Raw genomic sequence first — 25,944 nt, forward strand, 5'->3', positions numbered from 1 at the left:
TTTGCAATATGTTGATTTAATTTATATTTAAAAAATAGGATTCTAGTGGGAATAATCAACTGAATGTAAAAAATCAGTTTTTAAAAAAAATTTTGGCGGTGCCAGGTCTTAGTTGCAGCATGCGGACTTCTTAGTTGCGGCATGCGGACTTCCTAGTTGCGGCATGTGGACTCTTGGTTGCGGCATGCATGTGGGATCTGGTTCCCTGACCAGGGATTGCACCCGGGCCCCCTGCATTGGGAGCACAGAGTCTTTCCCACTGGACCACCAGAGAAGTCCCTAAAAAATCACTTTTATGACAATGCCTTTATCCTGTACATCATGGGGTACATTTACTAGTGTTGAAGTTTTGCTTCTCAGTTATACCTTCTTGAGCTAATTGTCTTTGAAAATACCACTGTCTAAATTTTAGACATTGGAATTTTATATTTTTGAAGCTGTTTATAATTTTTGGTCCTGGATTGACTCTACAGAATACATTTCGTTTGCTTTATTACCCTTTGACAATAAATAAAGGGTGACTGATTGGTGGTGTGGGTGGGAGACTGAGTGGCATTCCCCACTTCCTTTGGAGGTGGTCATTGTGGTGTATGTAATTCTATTTCGGTTGTGGGCTTTCACCAATATTGGTTCCTTCTTTTCCTGTAGGGCCTCTGTTCTCCAGGAAGATAAGGCTTTTTTTTTTTTTTTGGCTGTGCTACACAGCATGCAGGATCTTAGGTTCCCCAACCAGGGATCAAACCTGTGTCCCTTGCAGTGGAAGCACAGAGTCTAAACCACTGGACCGCCAGGGAAGTCCCCCCAAGATAAGGCTTTTAAAGTAGCCTAGCACTAGAAGGTGAGGTAAGGTACTTGAAAAGGGAGATTTCTGCGAAAGAAAGATGGTGGATAATCACGTACTTGGCAAAATGATCACGGAATTTTAAGACACTTTAGTGGGGGGAAAAGCTGTATTAAATAATACATATATTTAAAATAAGAAATGTGGAAGAAAAAAGTAGAAAGGGAGGGAAAAATCCCTTGCCCCCCAACTGTATTCTTTCTTTAAATAGGAAATGCTAACACATGGTTCAAACTCAAAAAGTTCAAAAGGATTGTACAGGGGAAAGAAATCTTTCTTCTACCCACCCCCTAAGTCCCTGCTTCCCCTCCCTAGGAGCAGCCATTATCCCCTGATTCCTGGGTGTCCTTCAGAGATGGCCTTTGGGCAACACTTTTACTGAGTTTAGGTTAGAGTATAAATTTAATTTTTAATCTTGTTTTTGCCCTCCCAGCATTATAGCATGATCATTGTTCTATAAATATAACATTTTTGATGGTTAACCTGTCCCCATTTCTTACATGGTTGTTAATCTTACTTTGGTTATAATAGATAATGTTGCAGTTAACATCTTTGTGCATAAAGTTCTTTTTAGAATCTTTTTATGACCGCAATATTAAATATAAAACTTTTGAAAAAAGTGCAGTGTGACTTACAGTTTTGGAGGAGCACATCTATAACATCAAGTAAGGCAGGTGTTTATTGATTTTCATTTTAAGCACTGTGTACATTTTCCCCAGTTCCTTTTCTGTGACTTGCATGGGTACGCAGTTTTTATAGTCACGTAGAGGCCTAGACTCGATATTCTCTGCCATTGGGGGTATGTGTAGCCACAGATTCATTCTTCCTGAGGCAGTTACAGCCCTTGGATACCCTAAGTATAGGGGAGTGTGCCAGTTGAGGGGAGCTTAAGGATGAGTGAAACATTTGGAAGGATGTGTCATACTTAGGGAAAGAGAGGCCGGTGCCCAGCTTGGTCTGTTTTGGCATTTGCTCTTCATTTCTGTGAATGTTGAGTTTTTATGTATGGAGTATGGGAATCGACAAACAAGAAGCACTGCTGGGCTTCCCTCGTGGCGCAGTGGTTGAGAGTCCGCCTGCCGATGCAGGGGACACGGGTTCGTGCCCCGGTCCGGGTAGATCCCACATGCCGCGGAGCGGCTGGGCCCGTGAGCCATGGCCGCTGAGCCTGTGTGTCCGGAGCCTGTGCTCCGCAAAGGGAGAGGCCACAACAGTGAGAGGCCCGCGTACCGCAAAAAAAAAAAAAAAAAAAAAAACACTGCTTACAGAGTTCTTTCTAATATGTATTGAAACAGATTCGTGGAATTGGAAGATGCTTGTTTTGGCAAATGTTATGGTTGTCTGTGTTTTACCTCTCACTGTCCTGGGAACATTTACTCTAGGAATTTCAGGGGTTGATACGGGATTACTTAAGAAGATTCCCAAGGCGGTCTATGACAGAAGTGAACCAGTTCTGCCTTGGTTTTCATAAATGCCTCTTTTAATTAGCTTAGTTGTTCTCCAGGGCTGGGTTGATTCGCTAACCAGTTTTTGCCAAGAAAAATGATAAAGTTAATAATGGAATTGCAAATACTGGTTCCTTTTTATTTGGCTGTTACTCGGCACCCGGTATACCATCCATTTTCTGGGCCCTTATTATACTATGAAATGCTTTCATAAAACATGCATCTCTCGTCACTGTAAATGTCTTGTGTATACTCCTGCTTGGGCTGGTAGATTGTCTTTGCATCGGATCTGCCCTGACCTCAGGGAGCCTTGCTTACTGGATGTTTTTTTTTTTTTTGGCCTTGCCGCGCGGCATGTGAGATCTTAGTTCCCTGACCAGGGATCAAACCCATGCCCCCTGCATTGGAAGCTTGGTGTCTTAACCACTGGACTGCCAGAGAAGTCTCTTGCTTACTGGACTTTTTAATGGTGGAGACCAGCCTGATGAGTAGCCCTTGAACAGGGGTGGATTCTGGGTCTTGTGGAAAACGAGGAAGTGTAGCGAACTTTGCTTTACCTGTTATGTTAAGCATACCTGAATAAGCGTCTTATATTTTTAGACTTTTGAGTAATATTGGGAAGATTGAATTGCCTGAGGAGAGAAATTTGGTAAGAGGAGACTAGAAGAGAAGCTGTTTAATAAAGATCTAAAAATAGAATTTACTAAAGTCACAAATAGATAACAGTAGGATTCCTGTCTCCTTTCCTTCTCTGGATTGGGCTACCAGCTGTTGCTTCTGCTTACCTGGAAGAGATCACAGTATTTTGTCAGAAGGGTCAATAGTATGGACTTTTAAAAAAAAGATTTTTGTTTGTTTGTTTGTTTATTTGGCTGCATTGGGTCTTCACTGTGACATGTGGGGGTCTTTTGTTATGGTGAGCGGGCTTCTCTCTAGTTGTGGTGCTCGGGCTCCAGAGTGCACAGGCTTAGTTGTCCCACAGCATGTGGGATCTTAGTTCCCCGACCAGGGATCGAACCGCGTCCCCTGCATTAGAGGCGGATTTTTAACCAGCGTACCACCAGGGAAGTCCCAATAGTATAAACTTAACATACTGTGTTTGCCAGTCTGAACATGTGCTTTTTCCAGTTTTAAAAGTAGTTTAAAAAGTGACTGGATTCCTTGGCACTGGGAAGAAATCTTTAGCAGGAAAAGTTGATTGTTCTGCTTGTAGTACCAGCCCCGGGCTGACCGGGGCTGTGGGGTCCCCTGTCCCCTCAACGCCCTGAGTGGTGGTGTTTTTTTTTTTCCTTCTGGTTGGGCACTGCTGCCCAGAGAGAGGACTCCTGTGTAGGTCATCTAATTCGCATGACTTAATCAGTTGGCACCTCAGGACTCCCTTCTGCTTTTTCAGGAGGGGCCCTTTTTGAAATGTGCAGCTGGATAGGAAAATGGCTGCTCAGGCTTTCTTCTTATGCAGGCCTCTGATGCCCTGGGCTGCCTGTGCCCTTTCCCTCCATGTGAGGGAGTGAAGGAATATCCTGGCCTCCCCTCTGCCCTCTTGCCATGAGCTTCCAGGGAGAATGGGGCCCATTGTGGGCTGTGCACAGCCCTCCGCCTAAGTGTCAGGCCTGCTGTGGCCTCTCTGTTGGTCTGCTGTGGTTACAGGGTGCTGAGGGGGCCAGAAGCCCAGCAAGCAGTCATTTCCTCACATGCTGCCCTGCTGTTCAGGAGTGTTCTGAGGGATGGTGCTTGTGCTTTGTTTGCTGCTGGGGCTGTCCTCTAAGTTTATCAGTCTTGGTAAACATTTTTGTGGACCCCTTTGCAGGCCTGAGCTCACTCTTGCGGCAGATCTCAGGCCATATTTGGAGAGGCAGGCCTGCTGCTCCCAAGGGTGACTGAGTGCCAGGTCACAGGAGGCTGGGCAGTTCCTCCAGGCCACTGGGGAGGCCCAGTGTTCTGAATCCACTGGGAAGCATAGGATTAATCTATTTGTGAACGAAATTGGACTTCAAATTCTTGTTTTTTGAATTTATTTTGGCCTTCAGTTATATCTCAATAAAGCCAAGAAAAAACTTATTTTGGCCTTAATCAACTGTAGAACTTGTTGAAGATGTGAAATGCCAGAATATGGCGTAGGGGAAGCCAGAGAGACTCAACTTTTTTTTTTTTTTTTTTTTTTTTTTTGCGGTACACGGGCCTCTCACTGTTGTGGCCTTTCCCATTGTGGAGCACAGGCTCCGGACGCGCAGGCTCAGCGGCCATGGCTCACGGGCCTAGCCGCTCCGCGGCATGTGGGATCCTCCCAGACCGGGGCACGAACCCGCATACCCTGCATCGGCAGGCGGACTCTCAACCACTGCGCCACCAGGGAAGCCCCTCAACTTTTTAAAAAACAGGTTTGTTCTGGATATGGGAGCTCTCTCCTCATATCAGAGTGCCTTACCCATCAGGCAGTTCTTCTCCTGACCCCAGGCAAGTGTGTCCCTGGAAAAAAATGTATGAGATATTTTTGGTTTTGATGAGTGAACAGATAGAGGTCACTGGCTGTTTCTCTTTCAGGGGTGTTGGCTTCAGATAAGGAGCCAGATTTGTGATCAGCTGTTGTTTAGCAGGTTACGTGAAGGGTAGGTGAGTCAGTTGGTGGTGGTGGTAGTGGGGATGGAGGAGGCCTAGTCAGGCCTTTCTGGAATTGGCGAAGGGCTTTTCTACTTGAGGTCTATATTGATTGCCTGGAAGGCTGCTGAGAAATTTGCTCCTCTAAAACTCAGGTAGGTTGACTTTGGAATGGTCCTGGAAATTGTTCTTGATCACAGTAAAAAAAATTCCATTCTTTCCATGATGCTTCAATATGTACAATTTCTTTGTCTTGTTTGGAAGTGTCTTGTGAAAGGAGCAGCTGGCACTGGCACTGCCCTGGATGTTTGCCTTCCTTCTACCTTTTTTTCTTTCTTTTTATTACAGGAAAAAAAAAATCTAGCCTATTTTAACCTGCTATCTGATCAGAGTGATACGTTTCCTTCTCTGTTTTAAGATTGGGAGTGGCACTTGTTTTTATCAAATAAAGGAATAAAACATATTTGCCATGCTGAGATCACACTGCAAATGCCAGCACTTGTTATAAAATGGTATTGAGTTTTCTAAAGGAGAACTGTTCTTTCAGATCGTGCCTGGTCATGCTATGGTCTTTTGGGTCATGACTTCCCAAGAGGTGAGGTCTACCCACTGAAGGCCCTTGCTTTTTGGCAAGACAGGCAGGATTTTTGGTACAAGTGTGACGAGGTTGGACAATGAAAACACTGACTACCCTCAGCAGTAGAAACTCGAGCCTGAGGAAGGAACCTACCAGAGGTACTGAGTCCCTTGGAACCCTCCCATCCTGATGTGGCCTTAAGTAAGGCCCTTGACCTCTCTGCCTCAGCAAAATTGAGATAGAATATCCTCCCCATAGGCTGCTGAGGAGGAAATAAAAGCTACCTAGTAATATGCCCTACACCTCTCCATAATTGCTACTTTTTTATTTTTTATTTTTTTCGGTAGGCCGGCCTCTCGTTGTGGCCTCTCCCGTTGCGGAGCACAGGCTCCGGACACGCAGGGTCAGCGGCCATGGCTCACAGGCCTAGCTGCTCCGCGGCATGTGGGATCTTCCCGGACTGGGGCACGAACCCGTGTCCCCTGCATTGGCAGGCGGACTCTCAACCACTGTGCCACCAGGGAAGCCCAATTGCTGCTTATTATTATTACACTTGTCCTTTTTCTAGTGTAAACTGAGAGTCCGATATTTAATAAAGTCTGGACATATTTCTTAGGTTAAGTGATTGGTTCAGGGGTGTTTTTTATTGTGTTTTATAATTACATACATAATAGATTATATTTTATACATACCAAGTAGTATCTTATTAGGAAAAAAAAAGCCTTAGATGTGAGCCCATTGATACCTCTCAGAAAGCAGCTCTAGCTTGACTGCTTGCTCACCTGTGGAGCTTTTTTTTTTTTTTTAATAAATTTTATTTATTTATTTATTTTTGGCTGCGTTGGGTCTTCGTTGCTGCACGGGCTTTCTCTAGTTGCGGCGAGCAGGGGCTACTCTTCGCTGTGGTGCGCGGGCTCCTTCTCATTGTGGTGACTTCTCTTGTTGCGGAGCACCGGCTCTAGGGGTGCACGCAGGCTCAGTAGTTGTGGCGCGTGGGCTTAGTTGTTCTGCGGCATGTGGGATCTTCCTGGACCAGGGCTCGAACCCGTGTCCCCTGCATTGACAGGCGGATTCTTAACCATTGCGCCACCAGGGAAGCTGCCCACCTGTGGAGCTTTGAGTGCTGTGGTGTCTTACTGGGGTGCATCATCCTGGAGGCACTGGCCCCATCGAGATGAATAAAGGACAAAAATAGTTTGAGGACCAAGGATTCTGTTAACTAGACAGCACTGTTTATGTTTTTAAGGAGTTTCTTTGGAAATTCTTTGTGTGCCCAGGTTTGTTTTCTTGAACCTCACCAGTGCAGTAGAAGGAGCATGGACTGGCAAGGTTGCTGTGTGAGTTGAGTGCCTGGAAGTGCTTTGTTTCCTTTTTTTGTATAATGTTTATTTCTGTTTGAGTTATCAACAGCAGTGCATGTCTGGTGTGAAAAGCCCGTGGTTTTCAAAGAGCTACAACTCTACTTATTTTTTCCCCATGTGACCATATGACTTCTTGCCTAGGTAGTTTATAATAGGTAACTTTGACTTTTCAGTCAACAGATGCATTTTAAGAGACTTGGAGCAAGTGAGTGCTCCTGGTTGAATGTTGGGCAGCAGCAGATTCTGTACCTGGAGCATGTAATTCAGCTGAGCTGTAGTGTTGGAACTCTTTAGAACAGAAATTTTAAGACTTTTTTGTTTGTTGTATAGTAGGATGAGCTCAGTCTGGAATGTCAGAACCTTACTCTGTAAAGTCAGCATCCTCCCTGGAAACCTGAAGTATTTTGGGCTTCCTTGACTCCTTGAGGGACAAATTGAGCGTAGAGCTCCGGGGTGGGAGGAAGATGAGGGTACAGGCACCAGTGCTCAACTTCTGAGCAGAGGATAATTATCCTAAAGACAAAAATGGGGTTCCAGCCTCCAAATGATGAAGGCACCGGGTTTTATGAATCTGTGTTCAGGGGGAGCTGCCTGTGGGTTCCCACTGGAGAAGGCTCCAGGTGATTTCCAGATAGTGAAGGCATTTGGTCTCTGATCTTTGTTTTAGAGGCAGGTGAGGGTAAAGCTATTGGCTGTTATCAGATAAGAAAATGACATGATACCACCAGCGGGGAGCTGAAAATCTCTAAACGCTCACTCTAAATCCTCTTATAGGGTAGAGGGGAAGCAGAGCCCACAGGGCTTCTCCCAGCCTGGGAGTAGTCCTGGGGCAGTGCAGGGCAGTGCAGAGGAGGCCATGGTGCCAGAGCTGATTCTCAGTACAAGAGAAGAAACCCTGCTGTGGAAGTAAGTCCATTTCTATTGCAGTCACTGCAGACTCCTTGTCATTGTGGGGGGATTATTGACCTTGGCAGTTTTATTTCAGATTTGCATCTGGGGTGGAGAAAGCAGGATGCCCAGTGGTATACATAGTGATGTCCGTGTTCCTTAGCTAGTCTGCTCTTGTAGGTTGTCTGAAGCATGGAAATATTACACCCATCAGAGATTATGGGTGGCTGGATTAAGATTGTTTGTATTTTGTATATATATTTTAAGTAGTGTGTTTTGTGTCAGGTCCTTTACATGCATTAGCTTACCTAATGAATATATGTTTATAATTGGAAAAAGTTAAAGAAAAAAGGAATTTGATCTAGGAAGTGTTTAAGATGAAATATTGGCTGTTAAGCAGCCTTGCAAGACAGACTAGCCCATGAACTATGGAGGGGACTGTCTTTTGGCACCCAGCAGACAGACCCTGTTGTTGCTGGGTTTCAGTTATTTGTTCATTCATTCAGCAGGTGGTTTTTGAGTCACTGTCATGTCCTGGGCACCGTGCTAGGCCCTGGGAATGGATCTGGCAATGGATGAGAGAGGTATGGGCCCTGTCATTGCCCTGACCAGAAAAAAAAGGGAGAAATGATGAAGTTATTTCCCTTCAGTTGATATTTTTCAGAAAAAAATGTGATTTGGGGAGACTGAGGGTCACGCCCCTGGCAAGTGACTGCAGTCAGTGTGCCTCTGATTCATCATAAAGGGGAGTGGGGGGGCTAAGCCCATCTTAGAGAGTGATGTGAGGGATCAGGGAGAGGACCTTAGAGAGCTGGCAGGCAGTAATAGATTATTTTCAAAGCCAAGCTGACATTTGGGTATACAGTGATATGTCTCTGACCTGTTGAGCCATTTCCTAACCCTGATGCCATGGGAACCAGTTGAGAGGGATAAAGGAGTCATGCAGGTAGCTACAATATCAGGTTAATAACCAGCAGAGCTGTTGGAGAGTGTGGGACCTGGGTGAGCAGCCAGTGGTGGTTCCTAAGGCCAAACCCCTGAATTAGAGGTCTCCACCCAGTTGCCTGTGAGGCCACCCTCTCTGTTCCATGCTTCCTGGTGGGGTTCTCTTTCTGCATATGCTGCTTTGCAAAGTCCTCAAGCTCTTCCAGGACTGGTTTTCTGTTTACTTCATCTGTTTATTTATTTATGTCTTCATTCATGCGTGCATGCATGCATGCTGCGTGGCGCAGCATGCAGGATTTTAGTTCCCCTACCAGGGATTGAACCCATGCCCCTGCAGTGGAAGCATGGAGTTTTAACCACTGGACTGCTAGGGAAGTCCCAACTTAATCTTATCTTTTTAAATCTATTTTTTAACTTTTAAAAAACTTTACTAGTGTAAAATTAAACAAAAATGGAGAAAACAAGACCACCCTCCCCCCCAAAAAAATAGAGCTTAGTGAATTATAAGGTCATGAAATAGAACTTTATTGGTTCCAACAGAGGCTTCTCTGTGGGCCCCAACCCTGCCACAGCCCCCTCTCCCCTTCCTTCCCAAGGTGACCCCATCCTGCTGTCCTGTCTTTTTGTAGCCATTTTCTTACTTTTTTTTAATGGTTTTATCTTCCAAATGTATATCCTTAGGCACTGCAGTTTAATTTTGTCCATTTTTTTAAAGTTGTCATATCTTGTAAGTTTCTTTATCTGCATTTTCTCCCCTCTGTCCCTTTTCCTTGCAATTATCTGCTGAAGAACCTGGGCCCTTAGACCTGTGGAATCTCTCACAGTCCAGATTTAGCAGATTGTGTCCCAGGGTGCAGTTGAGCATGCTTTTCTCTGTATTTCCTGTGAATCAGCAGCTGGATCCAAAGGCTTGATCAGCCTCAGGTTTGGTCCCGTTGGCAAGGCTGAGGTGGTTTGGGTCTTTCCTCCGGAGTGCTGCTTTCCTTTTGTTCCATATTTTGCTCATAGCAGGTACCCAGAGCACCACTTCTGTGGTAGGACAGTGGGGCCTGAGGAGAGGCTAGGCCCAGCTCAGCCTCTAAGTGGCTCTGTGGTCCTTGTCAAACCAGTTTCCCCAGCACGGTGTGACAGGTGTTGGAAGAGGAAAAGCCTGTTTGTGTTCTCTGGCCTAATTCACTGAGATGGGTTCACAGTGCTGTCCCCCTCTCAGGCCCTCCCTTCTTCCTTCACATTGCTCTTCTTCCCACATTCTCAGCTCCTCTGCCTTTCATTGTCTGTCCCTCATCTTGTCCCCTCTTCAGCTTTCCTCTCTTCCTTTCCCCCTTTGTTGATAGGGTATTGTGATGGGGAAAATGTTGTTTGAGACTTAGAGGAATGCTCATCCTGCGTGATTGCTCACCATCTGGGAGACTGTACAAGCCTTGGTTTACCCATCTGTAAAATGAAAGTGTAACTCCTGATGACTTAAATGGTCACCTCAAACTCTGTCTTATGAGCATTGTGTTTTACAAATTTTCTCTGTGTTTGAAAGCTATTTTAGAGGATTTTCCTGCTTCTCCATGTAGGCCACACAGCTCCAGTGGTAAGGAAATGGAGAAATGGATAGAGCTTAGAGAGCAGCCAGAATCTAGTCTTTCCCCATATCTGCACTATCAGACCAGGTAGTTTGGGTGGATAGTAGAAAGCTTTGTGGGCTGTGGTCATGGCCTCACCTGCTGGTCTCAAGCTCTGGGTTCAGAGACTTGCCTTACAGAATGGGGAGGTATGTCAGCTACCAGTGTTGTCACGTTGCTGGCTGGTAGCTGAAGATGTGGGCATGTGGAGGTCCAAGAGTGAGTGTTGAGAGTAGGCTCAGGCTCCAGGCCCAGGAACTCATCAGCTAGTTCTGGCTTTCTTGTCTGGAGGCCCCACCCCAGCTTACCCCAGAATTTGATGGGCAGCGTAAGCCCGTATCTGGTGTGAGGGCAACTATGTGCTCACATCAGAGAGCTGCTGCCTGGTCAACTATTGCCGTGAAGATCTGGAGGCAAAGGACTCTGCTCATGGCTGGCCTATACCTTTGTATATAGCAAGCTCATTGCCCTTCAGATGGGAGCTGCCCCTGAGAAGAGATGTCATGTGATGTACGAGGATTTTTCTGGCCTTTCCCCAGTGCTGTGACACTTACCATGTGTCTGTGGAGTTTTTGTTGTGCTATTATTTCACACAGTTAAAATTCCATTTATTTTTATACTTAAATAATTTTGAAGCCATGTAAATTCAGATTTTTGCATCCTATATGTCCATCAAGGTTGCTTAGGCCTAAGGAAGTCGACCAGGTTTTGTTTTCTTGTTTTGAATCCAAGTTTTCTGAGGGTTGTCCTTTAGGGAGGAGAATGTAAGGAATTCCAGAGTTAGGGAGGTGTGGATTGTGCTAGTGGAAGGGCTGGAGAGGCTGCTGGGCACTGCTCAGGAGCTGCCTGAAGGAGTGGGTGTCAGCAGCGGGCATGGCGGTGAGGAAAGCGCTGAATCTCCTGTGTGAGAGATCTGTATCACTACCTTTAAAAATTGCATTACTTGGGCTTCCCTGGTGGCGCAGTGGTTGAGAGTCCTCCTGCCGATGCAGGGGACGTGGGTTCGTGCCCCGGTCCGGGAAGATCCCACATGCTGCGGAGCGGCTGGGCCTGTGAGCCAAAAAAAAAAAAAAAAAAAAAAAAATTTCATTACTTGGTGAGGTCAAGAACACAACCAGAGCTAGTTGCTTAGGCTGTGAAACAAGAGTTAAAGCTGTGTTTTCTGATGTTGGGTGCTCTGGTATTCTGTGGTGTTTGTGAGCAGCTAAGAGTGAAGGTCCTTAGAGGGAGTCCTTGCTTTCACCTCAGGTGTGGGCAGGTGGCAGGCAGGTAGCAGGCCCCAATCAAAATTATCCCAGGCCAGAGCTGAATTAGCTCATTCTTTAGGCTTTGAAAATCTATTCTGTTATAGATGAAGTTGTTTCACTGAATCTCCTGATAACTAGTAGTATTTGATTTTTTTTGTCACTATTAAAAATAATTGAAGCAAAATTTACATGTAGCAGAATGCATAAATCATAAATGTACAGTTTGACAAGTTTTAGATATTGTATATATTACTCAGATCTAAGATACAGAACATTTCCAGTAGGTTCTATTGTGCCTTTACCCAATCAGCATCTCCCTAAAGGTAACCACTTTTCTGACCTCTGTTCTTGAGCTTAGTTTTGCTACTCTTGACCTTTATGTAAGTGGAATGATAGAGAGTATGATATGTACTTTCAGGTGCCTGTCTTTTCTTGCTGAATGTTAGGTCTGTGACATCTTTGTGGTTCTGTACAGCAGTTTGTTCTCTTTTGTTGTATAGTATTTCACATATGAATATACCACAGTTTACTGCTTTTCCTCTTGGTGGACATTTGAGTTGTTTTTAATTTTTGACTATCATGAATAACACTGATATGAACCATTCTTGTCCATGGCTTCTGAGTATATATTTAAGAGTGAATTGCTGGATATACTTGATGTTTTAATTACTGGGAATTTTGTCTGTATGCCTCTTTTGTATTTTATTTTTAATCTTCTCGTTGTGGAGAATTTCAAGTACACTCAAAGACAGAATAATACAACGAATCGCATGTACTTATTACCAGCCCCAGCATCCATCAACTACTGGCCAGTCTTGCCCATTCACAGTCCCAACTATTGTCCCTACCCCACCCCTCCGTTATTTTGAAGCAAACCTCAGACATCCTGTCATTTCATCCGTCAATAGTTTAGTGTGTATCTATAGAAGGTAATGTAACCACAGCAGCTCCTGAAGGGCTTCATGCTCCTATCTGGTCCTGGCGTTCTTCACTAGGGGTTTGTATCATGGTCCTCATGGTAGGATGTGGTTCCCAGTTCCTGTTACTCGTCATCTTGATGGAGTTGCCTATGTCCCTGGTTTTTCCAGGAAGTTTTTGAACCAGGAACCAGCATGGTATAGAGTTGGAGGGTCATCTTAGGACTTTGGAATGTCAGTCACTGTTGGCACCACTTTCTGTTGGATTAATCGTTCATGTGTACAAGTTAGGCTGATCTAAGTAAAAGATGAGAGTGGACTGGTGAGTACTTTTGTGCTCAGACACACAACTGCCTGTCCCAGATGGCTGCACTGGCCTGGGACAGATGGTTCTTTCCCCAGTGCCCCAAGAGTCTGGAGGGTGTGACCTCCAGGATAGCCGGTCTCCAGCGTTCCTCTCAGACCCTGCCCCTCAGTTGAAAAACAGTAGGCCTCAAACTTAGATTTGGCAATATGATTTAGAAAAGGTTAATGTTTTTCAGGACAGTGAAGCTACAGTATGAAGATTAGACTTGGGAGCCCCAAAATACTCTCTAGCTTCCCTCTCCTGTTCTCCTTGGGCTCAGCACTTGTATTTGTGTTCCTACTACCCTGAGCCCAGAGTTGTTCAGGGTGGGCCTAGAAGCTACCCTGGTCCACAGGGCTGGTCCACAATAGGAGCAAAGAGCACCACAGGTAACTTATTATTTGGAGTAATTAGCCCATAAATTTTCCATAGCAATTTCCCTCTGAGGTAGTCAAGTTTGACTAGAAAAACATAGTGCCATGTTTTGATTCATTAGTCATCTGGATGCTCACCCTCCCATATTTTCGTGCTGGCTAACTAACTATGAAGTACCATTACTCCCAGCTTGAATTTATGATACCTGCTGCCCACTATGCCCATTAATCCAACAATATGAGAGGGACAAACTGTCTCATGCTCTTTCAACCTGTCCCACACTCCTTTCTCTTCCATCTCATGTTATTAATGAAGGAGTTTAACAGTAACTCAATTTTAGTGAAAGTAAGAGAAAAGTCACTCGTATCTTTAGGTCGGAATGTAAATTGAAGGGTATTTTGCCAATATCTAGCAATTCTAATATTACCATAACCTTTGACCCAGCAATTCCACATCTAGGATTTTATCCTCAGATTTCTTACCAGAAGAATGCAAGGCTGAGAGGGAGAGAGCACTCTTCAGGGCAAAATATGCAGGATACTTAAGACAGGTATGTGCCGCAAGCAGCAGGGGGTAGTGAGGAAGTGGATCCCCCCACTGGGGCTGAGGTCTTCCAGTTCTAGTAAATTTTAAAAAGTAACAGTTATGAAGTATGTGATACCATTTGAACTTTGAGTGAAATAAGAAGAGATGTACTGGTTTATGTGTTTAGAGATACATTAAATGTGTCATTTGTGGAGAACTACTGAAGAAACCCAGCCTGCTTACCTGAAGGCCTGGGAGGGAAACCACCTTTTCACTTATGGCCTAGTATATTATTGAAATTTGTTTTACCTCCATGTGAATTACTTTTATTGCATTAAGTTCAAAGGACCAGACAGCTAATGGCATCATTGTGAGGCTTACTGTGTATCTTCTGAATTGTGCCCGGGGATTGTTAATGGGGAATCTGATACTGGGAAACACTGATTTCAGCCTGCCCATATTTTGTGTTTAGCTCTGGGACGTCTGAACTTGGTGATGGTCTGGTTGGGGGTTTTTTCCTCCAGGAGGGAAGGCTCCTGGGAAGGAAAGATGAAACTATTTTTAATCTTGAGCAAACATAGCCCAATGTAGTAATTTCAGGCCCCAGTGTGACATTTTCTTCCATTATAATCCGAGTCATTTTCAAAGCAAAGTCCTTTTTTGTACATTTTGTGCTTGTGTTTCTAGAGGGAAAAGCTTTTAAGATACCCCCACCTTATAAAGGAGGGCTTGAGGACCTGGTGGGCTGTGTTTTGAATCATGAAGTCAGGGGCCTTGGTGCCTGGAATCTGGAACGCTAGTGGACAAAGTGCAAGGGTGTGAGGTAAGTGGTAGGATTAGGGTTACTTAGGCCATCACCGCTTACAGAACCCATCTGCTGACTTTGCCTCACAACTGTTGATGAATATTGCTGCTTCGTCAGGGAAGAACTGAGGTTCTGAGATGAGAGGCCGACCATGCCCCACGTTCCTTTTTCTTAACACTTATTTTCTTTTCATTTAACTCAGTTTATATTTTTGTAACTTAAAAATTTGTTACAACTTCAAACTTGGAGAAAAATTGCAAAAGTAGTACAAGAAACTCCTAAATACGCTTTACCTTGAGTTACCATTTGTTTACATTTTGCCTTGTTTTTGCTTTGTCATTCTGTTTCTTTTCACTCTGCACATTTTTTCCCTGAACCATCTATGAGTGATTGGCAAACATCATGCCCCTTTACTCCTAAATACCTAATTGTGTATTTCCTAAGAATAAGAATATTCTCTTACATAATGACAATACGTCTGTCAGTGTGAGGGAAATTTAATATTGGTTTAATATCTAATCTACATTCCATACTTAGATTCCTCAGTTTTCCTAATAACATCTTTGATAGCCCCATGTGAGTAGGCATAAGTTGCTGGTTTGTCTTGATGATCAGTCCTGGTTGAGGAGGTACTTGACAGTTTTTTCCTCCTTAAAGTTGCTGTTTTTCCCTTTGCAATTAATAAGTAATTTATGGTAGGACACAGGTAATTTATGGTAAATATCCTGTTCCTTATCAAACTTTGACTCTCTACTTTCAACATGCAGTGATGCTTCTGTGACCATCATTCCTTCTGAATTAGTTGTCATCTTACTCAAAGAAGAGCTTTCTCACCTCCTTCACTTGTTTATTCATTGTTTTGTTTATATTAGTTCACATTGATAACTTATTCAATGTGATATAGCCCATTCTTGTCATTATTCATTTTGATGCCCAGATTGTCCCAGGTTTGGCCAGTGGGAGCCCCTTTAGGCTGGCTCCTGTGTTCTTTTGACATGTCTCCATCATTGTTTGAGCACTTCCTGACTTTTCTAGTGCAACAAGATGTTCCAGGTTCCTTTCCCCAGCCTGGCATCAGCCCTTTCCACACGGAGCCTTGGTTTCTTTTAGTTGAAGTGGCATTTAGAAACCAGGATATGGATACATGGTACACATTTTTATTTACTAAAGTCTTTTAAAATAAATCTAATTTTTTATTCATTTACTTAATCATGTTGCAGTTGAATAAAGGAGTTTCATGACTTGAATAAAGGAGATCCAGTTCTTTTGTTATAAGTAGAACAAGTGAACACACGATATTAGCAGACTAAGATGGACTTCAGCAACAAAATAAAAGGTCTTGCCTGCTCAAAAAGAATTTATTTCTGCTTAACTTACAGAAATTACCAAAACCACTGAGCTAATTTCTGAAGAGGAAGGATCTGCCTGAATATTGATGCCAGGGACCCTTATTCCAGGCTGTGGACTGCCTGAAGTCCAGCTCCATGAGGCAGTGCCCTTGACTCTGTTGTCAGAGCTTTGGAGTTATGGCAGTGTCTTTCGAGGCGATGAAGCAGAGCTGCCCTGGTGTTTCAGGTGGTCTTTGATGTAGTTCTTCCCTAGGTGGGTTCCAGTGTCATGGAAAGACCTGGGTCTGACCTGTGTTCTCCCTGTGCCATCGTTAGACTATGTGAGCAAATCAGATATGGCCCCTGCTCTCACTATTCTGAGAATTTAATGAAGAAGGAAAGGTATAGCGGGGGGTTAATTGGATAATGGAGGACTCAGTTGGGCGGGTTTCCCAAGGAAGCAGTATTTAGCGGGCTGGGAGCTGAAGGGCGAGAGGGAGTTGGAAAAAACTCTACTTAACAGATGCTCATGAGTACTTTTTTTGTGTGTGCCACGCAGAGAGGGTGGACCTGATTCATGGGCAACTGTCATGAGCTGCCTAGAACACAAGAGCCGTGTGACGGCAGTTGTGGCTCAGGCAAGTTAATCTAGTGAACCAGGCTTCAAGTCCTGGCTCTGCCCCTTACTTGGTATGGACTTCAGTTTTTGCATGTCGTAAAGGGGACATTAGCTATTCAGCAGGGTTGCTGTGACGTAGGGTCACTTGCCATCTTTAAGGTGTTGCAGCATCCAGAACATGATTACTCCTTGTTATGGCAGTTGAGTGTAGGGAAAACCATAATAATTGAAAGGCAGTCTTTGTGGAATACTTAGTCTGTGCATACATTGGGCTGATTGGCTGATGCATCACTTTCACTTCATCCTGACGGTAGCCCTTTGAGGTCAGTGACACATGGTCCCCATTTCATTGATGAGAAAACAAGCTTAGGCAGCACCTGGAGGCCAACTTGAGCTCATGTCACGGAATCAGAGTGGAGCCAGCGACTGCCACAGCCACTATGGCTCTGAGAAGGACTGGGGCTTGGAAGGCAGGAGGGAGAACAACTCCAGTATCACTCCTGGGTATTCCATGTGGTGCCAGTGCTGCTGAGTAGCATTGATGTGTTTTGTGAGGGCGCCAGGACATGTGGGAGAACCTGTCTAGAGGATCCAGAATTGTTGGTCTGGGGCTCTGATGAGAATTTCAATACAGGAGTCCTTGCCCTGGTGAGGATTGATGAGATATACTGGGTTGAGGGTAAGTTTCTGCATTTCCAAGCCCTTTTTCTCAGCTGTGCACCAGTTTTTAATTCCTTCAGTACCTGCTGTCTGTGTGGTCTGGGCCCCAAACTATACTGTCTACCTCCTGTTCTATTTCAGAGCTGCTGTATCTTTAGAGCAGGGTTTACTATTGGTTGAAATCTGCACCCCAGTCAGTGACATCAGAATTTTGGGGGTGGGACTCAGGCATCAGCTCCTTTCCCTGCCCAGGTGATTGTAATGTGCAGCCAGGGTCTAGAGCCACTGCTCCAGAGCTTAGGAGAGCTTGTATCCTTGGTTGAAGTAAGAAACTTAGCCTGCTCATGAAGGCAGAACTGGGTATTCAGAAGGTGCTGATGTCAAAAAGAGTCATGTACCACAATGTTCATTGCAGCTCTATTTACAATAGCCAGGACATGGAAGCAACCTAAGTGTCCATCAACAGATGAATGAATAAAGAAGATGTGGCACATATATACAATGGAATATTACTCAGCCATAAAAAGAAACGAAATTGAGTTATTTGTAGTGAGGTGGATGGACCTAGAGTCTGTCATACAGAGTGAAGTAAGTCAGAAAGAGAAAAACAAATACCATATGCTAACACATATATATGGAATCTAAAAAAAAAAAAAATTGTTCTGAAGAACCTAGGAGCAGGATAGGAATAAAGATGCAGATATAGAGAAAGGACTTGAGGACATGGGGAGCGGGAAGGGTAAGTTGAGATGAAGTGAGAGAGTGGCATTGACATATATGCACTACCAAATGTAAAATAGATAGCTAGTGGGAAGCAGCCGCATAGAGAAACTAACACACCATTGTAAAGCAATTATACTCCAATAAAGATGTTAAAAAAAAAAAACAGCAAACAAAAGGTGCTGATGAACCTGCCCATTAGATCAAAGCTCATCCGAGGAGGATGGTCACACAGGAAACAAGCTTTAGGTGGCCTTGATGGCCAGTGCCTCAGAAAGGGAGTGCCTTCTGTTTCCCTCTTCCTGGGAATTCTCATGCCTGATGCTGTAAATGTCTAGCTGTTTTTGAAGTGGAAAGGAATGGACTTTGGTATAGTGCCATATTGCAGAAAAACAGTGATTTGTGTTTAACTCTCCAACTAAATGTTTGTTGAGCACCTGTTCCATTGAGGGGCTGGGCTGGATGTGGGAGTAAGCATTCCAAGTTAAGTGGAGCATGATCGTGCTGTAGGAACACCTGCGGCTCTGTGTTGAGGAGACGTGCTGTGCGCATAACTCGTTTAATGAGTGGCAGGGATTGGGCATGCTTGGATAGAAGGGAAAGCACTCTGGGAGTGGTAAAGGAAGGGCAGTCTCTCAGGAGAGGAGGACTTAGAGCCTAGTTCTGAAGATAAGCAGAGAACCTGAGGGTTCAGTATACATCTCTGCTCTGGGCAGTGATGCAATGTCCTAGCTTATGGAGGAGTAGAGCCCTCCTATCCCTTCCTATCCCAGTGGTCTTGGTGAACAGACCGGTCTGGAAAGTAGAGGTCACACTCTGAGGACTCAGCTTTCCCTGATGGTGCTTCACTCTTCACCCTGGCCAGGCCCTGCTGTTTAGCCCCCACTGCATCAGCCTGAGTTCAGGACCTAGGTGAATTAGACCCTATTCCAGCTCTCAGGGGACACCCAGTCTAGTGAGGAAAGTTTTCATTGAGAAACAAGAGAAGCTCCTATTATTATTTTTGGCTATGCTGTGAGGCATGTGGGATCTTAGTTCCCCGACCAGGGATTGAACCTGGGCCACAGCAGTGAAAGTGCCAATTCCTAACCACTGGATTGCCAGGGAATTCCCACATACTACTTTTCTCGAGACTAGTCCTCTAAATAAGAGGAAGCATTTTCATTTTTATGGTGTTCTTCATTTGTGAAGAGATTGAAACACAAATGGAATGGAGTTGGAGTTAAAGAGCAGATGGTGGAAGGTAGGATGATATGTGATATTGAGTAGATGGCCAAAAAATTTTTTTTTAATTTTCATTTATTTATTTTTGGCTGCGTTGGGTCTTCGTTGTTGCGCGCGGGTTGCTGCGAGCAGGGGCTACTCTTTGTTGTGGTGTGCAGGCTTCTCATTGCAGTGGCTTCTCTTGTGGAGCACGGGCTCTAGGCGCATGGGCTTTAGTAGTTGTGGCTCTTGGGCTGTAGAGCGCAGGCTCAGTAGTTGTGGTGCACGGGCTTAGTTGCTCCATTGCATGTGGGATCTTCCCGGCCCAGGGCCCAAACCCGTGTCCCCTGCATTGGCAGGCAGATTCTTTTTTTTTTTTTTTTTTTTTTTTTTTTTTGCGCTCTCAACCACTGCGCCACCAGGGAAGCCCGGCAGGCAGATTCTTAACCACTGCGCCACCAGGGAAGCCCTAGATGGTCAAAATTTATTGAATACAAATCATCAAAGAAATATAATTCCTATTGTGTGTTTCTTTGTTTGAGCAAGGTGCTTATGGAAAAAGAAAAGGAATAATTGCATAAGTATTATTTAATTTGCCATTTGCCTAAGTTATCTCTTCATGCTGTTGATTATAATTGTAGCTGGTGTTATTTCATTCCATATTTGCCTAGAAAACAAGGTTTCTAAGAACAGACATAGATTTATGAAATTATTTTTTAAAAATCCTGTTGGCCAAAAAATTGCTGTTGGTCTGTTACACCCTGTGTTGCTCTGCTCTCTTGAGTGCTGCGACCTCTGATAGTCACTGACCTCTTTCCTGTTCCATCACCAGAGGACAGCCACACCTGAAGTTCTGTTGGGCAGGACCACTGCTTTCCTGTTGAGGTGTAGATGAAGTTAGAACATGTTCATTCTCCTTGAGAATGATTTGGACGTGGGACTTCGCTGGTGGTCCAATGGTTAAGAATCTGTGCTCCCAATGCAGGGGGCCTGTGGTTTGATCCCTGGTCAGGGAACTAGATCCTGCATGGTGCAACTAAGAGCCTGCATGCTGCAACTAAAAGAGCCCACGTGCCACAACTAAAGGTCCTGTATGCCGCAGTGAAGATCCCGTGTGCCACAACTAAGACCCGGCACAGCCAAATAAATAAATAAATAAATATTTTTTTTAAAAAGAGAGAATGTTTTGGACATGATTCCTTTAAAGCCTGTTGTGTCATGGCCCATAATAAGTGCTGTGCACTAACCATGTACAGGCCTTGGTGCCCAGGTGCTACACTCATTGCTGTGGGTCATCCAGCAGGATATGAGCTACAAAGAAGTAACCAGTACCAGACAGGTGCACACCGGTCCTGTTTGAGGTGCTCACTAAAGCTTAGATTCCTGTTGAGGTTGAGACCTTGTCACTTTCTTGCTCCGTGGTCAGTGTCAAATTCAAGTACTTAATAGTTAGTCTGTAAAAGCAAAAGTTAGCTGAGATCCCTGGATGCATTGCAAGTAATCCAAAAAACATATGCAAGCTTTAAATTAGTCTTCTTTGAACTAACTGCAGTTGTTTACAGGGTGAACTCTCTCAGAAACTGCTGCTCAAGTTTGCAGCTACACTAATGCTTGGGGTACGAGAGGTGGAAACTCTGGTGTCAAGAGCCTGCTGGGTGATTTCCTGCTTCTTACCCTTTTTGCAAGGAGAGCTGGAGTGACTTTTTGAGGCATCTGTAGATTATGAGTTTATAAAGAGAGCTTGACTTGAAAACAAAACAAAAAATTCCAGCTCTCTAGATAAATGCTACTGGTAATTTACTTATTTTTAGTTCTTTGTCACAGAATTCTGGATTTTCTTCTAATCATTTGCTGAATATAGCAGGTAATGATCTAAGGCTGGCAGAGGACTGGAGGGCTGCTCTCTCCCTTGGGATGAGAAGCATTTCCGAGGAGCTCATGGCTCCATTTGCTCCCTCTCCAGTTCTGAGTCAGGTTGATGGGTGAGACATCTACTTGGGTAGTAGTAATAGTCAGTGAAATCCCGAAAAGGATCCGACTGCTGTTTTTGTGGCCATTTCCTTAATCCAGTAAGAAATGTCTCCAGCCTAGCATGTCTTGCTGCCTTAGGATGAACAGCTTGAAAAGAGTGTGGAGGGCACTCTCTCCAGTCCCTGTTGGTTGTTGCCCTGACTGTCTTGTCTCTGCGTCTCCCACTCCCCCATAGTTTACTCACACTTTCTCTTTTGCCTGTGACCTTTCTGCCTTCCTGTCCCTGTACTGACCAAGGAAGCTCTGAGGGGTAAGCAGCAGCTATCCCTATGGTTCTGTGAGGGGCCAGCCTGTTAGGAGGACTGTTGCCATGAATCCCTCACAGTGTCATCTGTATCCCTGTGTGAGATAAATGCAGAGGTTCCTGACTCTTGATTAGATCTGTTCTTAAGACCACAGAACTTAACAAGATTCATTGGATTGGTATACAATGAGAAGACATAAAATAAACTTGTCATTTACAAAAGAGGTCTTTTAAGTAGTTAGCTCCCAGCACAAATGATTTACGTAGAGCCTGGGAAGGGCAGGGTGCCTCTGTGCTCGCATTAGAAGCCAGTTGAAGATTCCTGGGAAAAGAAGATAAGAGTATCTGAAGAATTAAGCTGTGGGCTGGTGGGAATCTTTGTTCATTTGGGCTATGGGAGTCTATTTGTGCCTGACAGTGGCCTAGCTTGGAAATTCAGATGATCTTGGCTCTGTTTGGAAGAAGAAAACAACACCTTCGTGCATCAGGAGATGCTGGCCACTACTGAAAAGTACTTGGTAGCTGCTACTTTCTCCCCAGTACTTGGGAGTATGTAAATTGTAGCTGTACCCATTTGATAAGACAGACGATCCTCTGCATTTGTCCTTCCCTTATCTGTATTTGCTTTTAATTTTTAATCCTTGGATTCTAAATGTCAGGAACTAATTTCCAAATAATTACTACTGACTGGAAACCCACTTTTTCCTTTGTGCTAAGGGAGTGATCAAAGCCTGCAGGAAGAGGAGGTAGAAGCAGTGGGAGGTGAGGACAAGGGCATCTTCAAGGACTTCTTCAGTTGTGTTATACCTGGGTGTAAATCTGTTGTGGCAGACAGTGACTGGGGATCTCCTGGAGCTTTGAGGAGGGGGAAAGCACTTGGGAGGAATACATTTCCTCCATCTTACTTGGTGTAGAGGTACCTGAACTGGATATATTGTATTTCTCTGAATCAGTGCTGTGATCCTTGAAGAGCAGCCCCATATCCTCTACTGGGGAAGGCCAGCAATGCAGCAGTTGCTGGGATTGGCCCAGGAGCTTTGCCTTCACCAGTTCACTGGGAGCTGGTACTTTCAGGTGCCACTCTAGGCCTGATTCCGAGGTCACGCATGGCATGACCTTCTTCTGCTCAGCATTGGCCTTGTTCACTGCTTCACTGCCTGGTCATAGAGTGGCTGTGGCTTTGCTGAGCAGGGGTTCCAAGAGTCTGCAAGGCCATCTTTTGGCCCTTTTGCTCCAGCCTTTGGAAGCACAGCCCTAAAACCTACCAGAGAAGTTTACGATTATTTAGATTTTGCAGCTGTAGCAAGGCTGAGGTAGGTAGAAGGGCGAATCAGAGCCATATGTGGGAGGGAAGGAATTCTGCTAGCAAGAAAGTCTGAGCAAAGGGAGTGGGTGCTAGTTGTGTCTTATCCTTCTATAAACAAGGTTTGTTGATCTGGCAGTTTCTGGCATGATTGAAATGTTCTTGATGGTCGAGCCTTAAGAATGTGGCCCAAAAAAAGAATGTGGCCAAAAGCAGGTCACAGCTTTAAACACTGAAGGCTGAGTATTTGCCTAGATAAACATTCAGAATAATGGCACCTTACAGTGAAAGTGCAAGAGCTCCCAGTCACCATGGGCCAGGATACCCCTGTCTGGCTCCTGAGGCCTGTATTGTGAGGTTGCTGGCAGGATCAAGGACTGCAGTAATGGGGGACCTGAGTAGGGAGCTGGGAGTGGCTGTGGCCACCCCAATATTTCATCTCATTCCTCTGTTCTGGAGTCTGATTAGCCAGTTAGGTCAGGAAGGCCCAGCAGTCAACAATCTTTTTCTAACCTTAATTCATTCAAGTCAGATTAGCATATTAGTTTTGAGCTGTGGTACTTATTTTTAGTCGTTTGTAGTATAATGGAAAAAATATCAGAAAGCTCAGCTTTTAACTTCAAAGTGTGAAATCAGATGATTATTTGCTTTGTCCTTGGTGAATCATTTTGGGGATTTAGGGGAAACCCTCTTGCTATTCCCTGATATCTGAGTGCCTGTTGGTGCTAGGCATCAGTTGGGGAAGAGGGCAGCAGAGCATATGTGGCATCAGACTGCTGCAGTGGACCTCTTCTCTCTCCTTTCTTCTCTGGCCAACCCTTGGCATTCAGCCTTGACCCGACAGGTAATTGACCATTCTGCCCTCACAGTGTAGTCCCAACTCTACCTTTGTACTGAGATGAGGAAGGGGTTGGATAGCCGGAGGAAGTTTGGGGAGTCAGAACGCAACTTTTATTTTCTAGTAAGCACCTACTTGGAAAACACTTATAATATATAAGTATTTAGTTTATTACCTCTTGTGTTTTGTGATTTAGTAATGTATGTAAATCTTAAGACTACTTTTGTATGAAATTTGGGAAGACTACCTGCATAGCAAATGAAGCTTCACACCTAGTACAAGGTAGGTAGTCGGTAAATATACACTGAAGTGTTAACTATTGTTGGGCTCTCTTGAGATAATTGTAATTTACTTTAATTGGGTTCTTGGATGCCACAAGGGTATGCAAATGTAGTAACTCATTCCGACTTGTATTCTGCTGAGTCTGGCCACCCACCTCTCACACTAACTCCCCTACTTCCACCCCACCTCCAAGTCCAGCTGCTGCAGCCAAATGGACAGTTAGGCCTGGTCCTTGTCTTTGGGCTCAGTTTATCCTTTTCGAGCCTCAGGCATTGATGATTAGAAGACTGGACCTAAGCCTTATAAGTTTTTTCCGAAGTCTAATAGGTGTGACACTTGAGTAATGTGGGTTTAAAAAAAATATTTATAATTGTAGTAAAATATACATAACGTAAAATTTGCCTCCTTAACCATTAAATTTAAAAAAAATTGTGGTAAACAAAACAACATAAAACGTAACCATCTTAACTGTTTTAAGTGTGCAGTTGAGTACTGAGTAATGTTTAACAGCAGCATATGGAGTTCAGTGGAGTGTAGAAGGAACTGTTTTTCAGTGAGCTTTATCACATAAGATGTTAAATCTACTCAGGCTAAAAACCATGCTCCAGTGGAGAATGGCCTTTCAGCCCTGGCTTCTGAACCTTGTCTTTCTTCCCTTCCTCTAGGATGTGTTTGCACCTGAGTGAGTTTATACCCAGGTAGAAAGCCTTTACTTCCTTCCTGCCTTCGTTGAGAAAACCAAACCACCGTCAGCAGAAATCAGTGCTCTTCTGGGACCTCTGCTTTTCGTATCGGTGATAACTGAGAGTTTCCAAGAGTTTTCCATGTGAGAAAAGCATTCAAATAGCTTTTGTGTTTGATAGACTGTTGAGTAGTGCTTGTTTCTCACAGGTGGTAATTTATTTCTTCCACATATTTTTACTTTTAAATCTCTTAACTGTGTATGTGGCCCTGGACTCTTGGTGAGTTCCCAAACTCCCTGATGGTGTCTTCGCTAGGCTGCCCCCACACCTCTTATGATACTCCCACGGGACACAGGCCAGACAGGACTTGCTTTGTGTCAGGGAAACCTCATCTGCCTCCTGAGCAGTGAACGATTTTAGGGTGACACCTTGCATCTTCACCAGTGACTTGGCTCAACACCTTCCTCATCTGACCCCAAGGTGTGAAAAAGTCCTGTTTTAAACTCAAAGCAGAGCAATCTGCCTGTCTTTTTGGTGTTTGAAGCCCAAGTAAACAGTGACTTCACACTATTGTTTTCCATCGTGTTGAGTACATCCTGTTGGCCATCAGATTGGAGCAGTTTTAAACTGGTTAACCCTCTAGAATTTTTAGATTAATATTAGACTGACATTTAACATTTACTTTTAACTTCTGAATGTCTGGACAAAAGCCTTTTTGCTAGATGGAACCTAAAGTGGTTGTTTCAGTTAAGATTATTCCTTTTGACCATTTAAAACAAGGTCATGGAATTTTATTATTTCAGTTTTGTTTTAAGAAGAAAATCCTATTTTCCTTAAGTGTTTTAATTACATCATGAATGGTAGCAATTTGACAGTTTAAATACTATTTTTAGGTAATATAGCTATTAGAGATTTAGGGGTTCCTGCGAGTGGTGGGCTGGGCTGCCTCTGCTTCGTTTTTTTTTTTTTTTTTTTTTTTTTTTGCGGCACGCGGGCCTCTCACTGTTGTGGCCTCTCCTGTTGTGGAGCACAGGCTCCAGATGCGCAGACTCAGCGGCCATGGCTCACGGGCCTAGCCGCTCCGCGGCATGTGGGATCTTCCCGGACCGGGGCACGAACCCGTGTCCCCTGCATCGGCAGGTGGAATCTCAACCACTGCGCCACCAGGGAAGCCCATCTCTGCTTCGTTTTGTGTGGTTAATAATGGGTTGAATCCCACAACTTTTCCTTCATTCTTAGAAAATAAAAACTAGTAGGGAGCCACTCTTTCAGAGTTTTTAGTTAAGATACTTTAAAGTTTCAGTCTCTGTAGCTTTTCTGCACGTGAGGAAGTATTAAGTTTACTGTAAATTGAGTTAGTGTCATGTATGCATTTGTTCCACGTGTTTTTTGATTGGAAAGTTTTTATTGACTGAGCCTCCTCCATGCATGCTGCACTCATTAGCTCTGGGAGGTAGCCAGTGCTGGAACAGCTACTTCTCTCCTGGGGCTGGAATTCCAGAGGGAATCTTCTAGTCCCCAGGGATCCAAGTCTGTCTGGACAGGGTAGTCAC

General features: G+C 44.4%; 1 protein-coding gene across 11 annotated transcripts in view; it reads left to right on the forward strand.

Annotated features, from left to right (window-relative positions):
• DAG1 (dystroglycan 1) overlaps positions 1–25,944 on the forward strand; it is a 62,555-nt gene that overhangs the window by 5,648 nt on the left and 30,963 nt on the right. For 3 of the 11 annotated variants that reach the window (XM_028484438.1, XM_028484436.2, XM_028484439.2), the window contains exon 2: positions 24,374–24,534. The exons of 4 other annotated variants lie outside the window; for them this stretch is intronic. The gene's annotated coding sequence lies outside the window, so the exon portion shown is untranslated. Of the gene's footprint in view, positions 1–15,880; positions 16,083–23,253; positions 23,433–23,622; positions 23,709–24,373; positions 24,535–25,944 lie in introns of those variants that run through there. 4 more of the 11 variants (XM_028484433.2, XM_028484434.2, XM_028484437.1 and 1 more) reach the window with 3 other exon arrangements.

This window comes from Physeter macrocephalus, unplaced genomic scaffold (genome assembly GCF_002837175.3).
Source record: "Physeter macrocephalus isolate SW-GA unplaced genomic scaffold, ASM283717v5 random_164, whole genome shotgun sequence".
NCBI lineage: Eukaryota > Metazoa > Chordata > Mammalia > Artiodactyla > Physeteridae > Physeter > Physeter macrocephalus.